We start from the raw sequence: 6,881 nt of genomic DNA, 5'->3' as shown, positions 1-6,881 counted from the left end.
TTGGGGCCACTTTTTTTTTCTCTATCCCTACTACTACTACTACTAAGTCACGACAGTCGTGTTCGACTCTGTGCGACCCCATAGACAGCAGCTCACCAGGCTCCCCCGTCCCTGGGATTTCCAGGCAAGAACACTGGAGTGGGTTGCCATTTCCTTCTCCAATGCATGAAAGTGAAAAGTGAAAGTGAAGTAGCTCAGTCATGTCCGACCCTCAGCGACCCCGTGAACTGCAGGCTTCCAGGCTCCTCCATCCATGGGATTTTCCAGGCAAGAGTACTGGAGTCGGGTGCCATTGCCTTCTCTATCCCTACCTCTCCTTTAACATGGCCCTGTTAATGAATTTTAGCACATTATATGGGATTGTTGAAGTTCTGAAATTAGTAACTAATTGTTGATGTTTATGCCTTATTTTCTACTTCATTCTAGAAAGTAACTATCAGTATATGGTAAATCCTGAAACGAAAGGATCCACTTGTGTCGATGTCAGCTATTGAACTAAAGTCAATCAATTTCTGACAAAGTTCCCCCCTAAAGAGCAGAGACAGACTATTAGCAATTAAGTTTAAGTTATTGTTTATGTTCTACATGGTAGTAATTTTTCCTGTTTTTATAAAGGGTCTGTGTAATATATTTCAAGCTCCTGTTATTAATATTTATAAATTCTCTATGAAGATTATGATTTTCAGAGTAGGAATATGTTGACTTACTGTGTGTGGTTAATAGTTTGAACAAATAGTCAACTATGTCTCTTTGGGCTAAAATGAAGTAGAAGACATTTTAGTTCAAGGAGCTTATGCCCCAATATGAGACATACTCTATGGTGATATGACAAATGAAACTATAATACTCTAATCAAGATTCAAATGAGAATTCTGTTTGAGCTCATCAAGATTATAAGTCACTAGAGAGAAGATCAACTTATATTTCCTTATATCTTCACCATAACTGTTTTGGTGCCAGATAGAATTAATGTTCATAGACGTTCCATGAATAACCAATTTCTTTTTTATTGACATATGCTGCGGCTGCTGCTAAGTCACTTCAGTCATGTCCAACTCTATGCGACCCCATAGACGGCAACCCACCAGGCTCCCCCGTCCCTGGGATTCTCCAGGCAAAAACACTGGAGTGGGTTGCCATTTCCTTCTCCACTGCATGAAAGTGAAACGTGAAAGTGAAGTCGCTCAGTCGTGTCCAACTCTTAGTGACCCCATGGACTGCAGCCTACTAGGCTCCTCCATCCATGGGATTTTCCAGGCAAGAGTACTGGAGTGGGGTGCCATTGCCTTCTCCTTATTGACATATAGTTGATTTATAATCTGGTATTAGTTTAAGGTGTATGGCATAGTGATTCAGTATTTGTGTAGATTATACTACTAATAAATATTATACTACTAATAACTATTAATAAAGTTATTGCAAAATAATGGCTATAATTGCTTGTGCTGTACAATATATTCTTGCTTTTTATTTTATACATTGTATTTTTGTATCTCTTAATCCTCTACCCATATCGTGCCCTTTCCTCCTTTCTTCTCCTCACTGGTAACCACTAATTTGTTTTCTGTATCTGTGAGTCAGTTTCTCTTTTGCTGTATATGTTCCTTTGTTGTATATTTTTAGATTCCTCATGTAAGTGATATCATACATAATTTGTCTTTCTCTGTCTAATTCACTCAGCGTAATATCCTCTCGATCCACCCATGAGCTCACAAGTTTTTTGACCTACACTGGAAAGTTTTCGACAAACCTTCAGTCTCTGTCATTTTTTTCACAACTCTAGATGATAAAGACTGTGGATATAATAAAACAAGAACATATAAATGACTTGTCTTGTGCAGCCCAAGTGGCTGCACATGGGCGATTTGAGCAAAGGTTGGGGTGAGCCTTCACTTGGCTGATGAAGACCGGAGGAGGCAGAGACTGCTGGTAGAAGAATATAAAGCTCAAGATGGAAAATCATGAACCAGATGGTACTATCATGGAGAACTTAATTGATATCGTAGCCAGAAAAATTAACCAACTCCCAGAAGCCGAAAGGAATCTGCTTGAAAATGGATTAACATATTGGACTTGATGCTACTCTCTGTGGCCTAATAGCAACGTCTTTTTCGATGCATCTTACATGTGACACAGGCTGCTGGCTTACCAATGGCAGTGATCCCATTTTTGACAGCAAACATATCTTACAAAGGTTTTGTAAGTTTACCTTTGAATACAGGTGATCTGCATTGTGAAACCAGTGGCCTGTATCCTGTTTTCTGGCTGTCCCTGTGAATGGTGGCCTAGCATTCAGCCTAGGTATAATTCAGCCCTAGCTACCAGAGAAAAGAAACATCTTAAATTACTGAATTAGGACTTCTAAGCCTGTCTTTAGAAAGAAGTTATTTCCCATTTTGCTCCAGACTGGGTTTACTGCATACCTTGGGTCTAGACAATATAAACTACTTATAAAGGCTCTTCAGTTACCCAGAAGTTGAGTGATTGTTAAGCAAATCTGTACACAAAAATAAAACTAACCTACATCTAAGTATGAATAAACAGACTTGTATATAAAAATAAAATGACTTGCCATTTTAAAGCTAATATGTACTTAGATATGTATTTCCATGCATGAGTCAACAAGATACACATCCTTTATTAATAATGCAGTAACAGTGATGTTTTTATGCATAATCAAAGTAATTGTTTCACTGCATTACTCAGTTCTAAACCTCTCTCTAGCCTCCAGCTTAGTGTATCTCCTTAAAATCTGAGTGTAGACTGTTGCATTGTGAAGTCCTAGGGTTCTGTCAGGAGCTGATATTGGGTTATTTCACACCAGAACATGCCCCTCCAAGGGCTTTTTCTCCAGGTTTCCTCTTTCTTTGAATGATACTGCCAGTGTCCTGTCCCTGTCTCACCTGCACAAGTCACCAATATCATTCATCTTTTATGTCTGCCTTTTCCCTGTTCTCATCCCTCAACTGCAAGCAGTGGTTAAGATACAAAACTTCTAGGAGTTCCAAGTCTGGCCCCATCTTTCTTTGTTTCAGTTTCCATTGCTTTTACTTCAAGTTATCATTATCTCTTGCTTCTCTGGAAGTATTTGTCCAGTCACCAGTTTCTCTTTGCTCCCATTAATAGCGTGGATCTCTCTGTCACTCAGTGTCTACATAAATATGATCTTGATTCCGCATCAGCAGTGGGCTACTGTTACCTCCATTCATACCCCAACAATCTATTGCTTACATTATCCACATACTGGCATACCCTACTTCTCCCCATATCCACACATCTAAGGTTTTTTCCTTCTTTAATCCTATCAAAACACTCTATTTCCACAAAGCATTTCTCTTTCCATTAAACAATAATACCTCAACTGTAACCTTTGGGTGACATTTATCACAGACTCCCTATTACAGTGATTACTGGTATACTTAAAATTCTTTCAGGTTAGAAGCTGTAATTAATTTATGTATTATCTAATCTTAGGCACTTCTGAATTTCATCCTCACTGGTTTATACCTAAAGAATATGAAAAGAAGGAAAGTTTAAAGCATACTAGGTTTATGGAAGAAATACAATAAATAAACCAATGTAACAGAGTTTGGAAACATGAGAAATTTGGAACACAATCAGAAAAAATCATGTATGGAGTATCAGACAAATTCATGTGTTCTTTCTTTTTTTTTTTTACCTTTTTTCTTTATTTTTTTAAAATTTAAATTTTTTTAAATTGGAGGCTAATTACTTTACAATATTTTATTGGTTTTGCCACACATCAACATGAATCCGCCACGGGTGTACACGTGTTCCCCATCCTGAACCCCCCTCCCACCTCCCTCCCCGTACCATCCCTCTGGGTCATCCCAGTGCACCAGCCCCAAGCATCCTGTATCCTGCTTCGAACCTAGACCGGCAATTCGTTTCTTATATGATATTATACATGTTTCAGTGTCATTCTCCCAAATCATCCCACCCTCTCCCTCTCCCACAGAGCCCAAAAGACTGTTCTATACATCTGTGTCTCTTTTGCTGTCTCGCATACAGGGTTATTGTTACCATCTTTCTAAATTCCATATATATGCGTTAGTATGCTGTATTGGTGTTTTTCTTTCTGGCTTACTTCACTCTGTATAATAGACTCCAGTTTCATCCACCTCATTAGAACTGATTCAAATGTATTCTTTTTAATGGCGGAGTAATACTCCATTGTGTATATGTACCACAGCTTGCTTATCCATTCATCTGCTGATGGACATCTAGGTTGCTTCCATGTCCTGGCTATTATAAACAGTGCTGCGATGAACATTGGGGTACATGTGTCTCTTTCAAGTCTGGTTGCCTTGGTGTGTATGCCCAGCAGTGGGATTGCTGGGTCATAAGGCAGTTCTATTTGCAGTTTTTTAAGGAATCTCCACACTGTTCTCCATAGTGGCTGTACTAGTTTGCATTCCCACCAACAGTGTAAGAGGGTTCCCTTTTCTCCACACCCTCTCCAGTATGTATTGCTTGTAGACTTTTGGATCGCAGCCATTCTGACTGGAGTGAAATGGTACCTCATTGTGGTTTTGATTTGCATTTCTCTGATAATGAGTGATGTTGAGCATCTTTTCATGTGTTTGTTACTCATCTGTATGTCTTCTTTGGAAAAATGTCTGTTTTGTTCTTTAGCCCACTTTTTGATTGGGTCATTTATTTTTCTGGAATTGAGCTGCAGGAGTTGCTTATATATTTTTGAGATTAGTTGTTTGTCAGTTGCTTCATTTGCTATTATTTTCTCCCATTCCGAAGGCTGTCTTTTCACCTTGCTTATAGTGTCCTTTGTTGTGCAGAAGCTTTTAGTTTTAATTAGGTCCCATTTGTTTCTTTTTGCTTTTATTTCCAATATTCTGGGAGGTAGGTCATAGAGGATCCTGCTGTGATTTATGTAGGAGAGTGTTTTGCCTATGTGCTCCTCTAAGAGTTTTATAGTTTCTGATCTTACGTTTAGATCTTTAATCCATTTTGAGTTTATTTTTGTGTATGGTGTTAGAAAGTGTTTTAGTTTCATTCTTTTACAAGTGGTTGACCAGTTTTCCCAGCACCACTTGTTAAAGAGATTGTCTTTTCTCCATTGTATATTCTTGCCTCCTTTGTCAAAGATAAGGTGTCCATAGGTGCATGGATTTATCTCTGGGCTGTCTATTTTGTTGCATTGATCTATATTTCTGTCTTTGTGCCAGTACCATACTGTCTTGATGACTGTGGCTTTGTAGTAGAGCCTGAAGTCGGGCAGGTTAATTCCTCCAGTTCCATTCTTCTTTCTCAAGATTGCTTTGGCTATTCGAGGTTTTTTGGATTTCCATACAAATTGTGAAATTATTTGGTCTAAATCTGTGAAAAATACCGTTGGTAGCTTGACAGGGATTGCAGTGAATCTGTAGATTGCTTTGGGGTAGTATACTCATTTTCACTATATTGATTATTCCCATCCGTGAACGTGGTATATTTCTCCATCTATTAGTGTCCTCTTTGATTTCTTTCATCAGTGTTTTATAGTTTTCTATATATGGGTCTTTAGTTTCTTTAGCTAGATATATCCCTTAAGTATTTTATTCTTTTCATTGCAATGGTGAATGGAATTGTTTCCTTAATTTCTCTATTTTTTCATTGTTAGTGTATAGGGATGCAAGGGATTTCTGTGTATTGATTTTATATCCTGCAACTTTACTATAGTCGTTGGTTAGCTCTAGTAATTTTCTGGTGGAGTCTTTAGGGTTTTCTATGTAGAGGATCATGCCATCTGCAAACAGTGAGAGTTTTACTTCTTTTTTTCCAATTTGGATTCCTTTTATTTCTTTTTCTGTTCTGATTGCTGTGGCCAAAACTTCCAAAACTATGTTGAATAGTAGTGGTGAAAGTGGGCACCCTTGTCTTGTTCCTGACATTAGGGGAAATGCTTTCAGTTTTTCACCGTTGAGGATAATGTTTGCTGTGGGTTTGTCATATACAGCTTTTATTATGTTGAGGTATGTTCCTTCTATTCCTGCTTTCTGGAGAGATTTTATCATAAATGGATGTTGAATTTTGTCAAAGGCCTTCTCTGCATGTATTGAGATAATCATATGGCTTTTATCTTTCAATTTGTTAATGTGATGTATTACGTTGATTGATTTGCGGATATTGAAGAATCCTTGCATCCCTGGGATAAAGCCCACTTGGTCATGGTGTATGATCTTTTTAATGTGTTGTTGGACTCTCATTGCTAGAATTTTGCATCTATGTTCATCAGTGATATTGGCCTGTAGTTTCCTTTTTTTGTGGCATCTTTGTCAGATTTTGGTATTAGGGTGATGGTGGCCTCATAGAATGAGTTTGGAAGTTGACCTTCCTCTGCAATTTTCTGGAAGAGTTTGAATAGGATCGGTGTTAGCTATTCTCTAAATTTTTGGTAGAATTCAGCTGTGAAGCCATCTGGACCTGGGCTTTTGTTTGCTGGAAGCTTTCTGATTACAGTTTCAATTTCTGTGCTTGTGATGAGTCTGTTAAGATTTTCTACTTCTTCCTGGTTCAGTTTTGGAAAGTTGTACTTTTCTAAGAATTTGTCTATTTCTTCTACGTTGTCGATTTATTGGCATATGATTGCTGATAGTAGTCTCTTACGACCCTTTGTATTTCTGTGTTGTCTGTTGTGATCTCTCCATTTTCATTTCTAATTTTATTTATTTGATTTTTCTCCCTTTGTTTCTTGATGTGTCTGGCTATTGGTTTGTCAATTTATTTATCCTTTAAAAGAACCAGCTTTTGGCTTTGTTGATTTTTGCTATGGTCTCTTTTGTTTCTTTTGCATTTATTTCTGCCCTAATTTTTAAGATTTCTTTCCTTCTAACCCTGGAGTTCTTCATTTCTTCCTTTTC

The 6,881-nt window shown here is 37.8% G+C and overlaps 1 pseudogene; it reads left to right on the top strand.

Annotated features, from left to right (window-relative positions):
• Nucleotides 1-1,951: 1,951 nt before the first annotated feature.
• On the top strand, nucleotides 1,952-2,480 carry LOC120881671 (annotated as a pseudogene).
• Nucleotides 2,481-6,881: the final 4,401 nt, after the last annotated feature.

The sequence above is a fragment of the Oryx dammah genome, unplaced genomic scaffold, assembly GCF_014754425.2.
Source record: "Oryx dammah isolate SB20612 unplaced genomic scaffold, SCBI_Odam_1.1 HiC_scaffold_23, whole genome shotgun sequence".
Lineage (NCBI taxonomy): Eukaryota > Metazoa > Chordata > Mammalia > Artiodactyla > Bovidae > Oryx > Oryx dammah.
The sequence above is the reverse complement of the archived record's forward strand: the minus strand, read 5'-3'. Positions and strand labels throughout refer to the sequence as shown.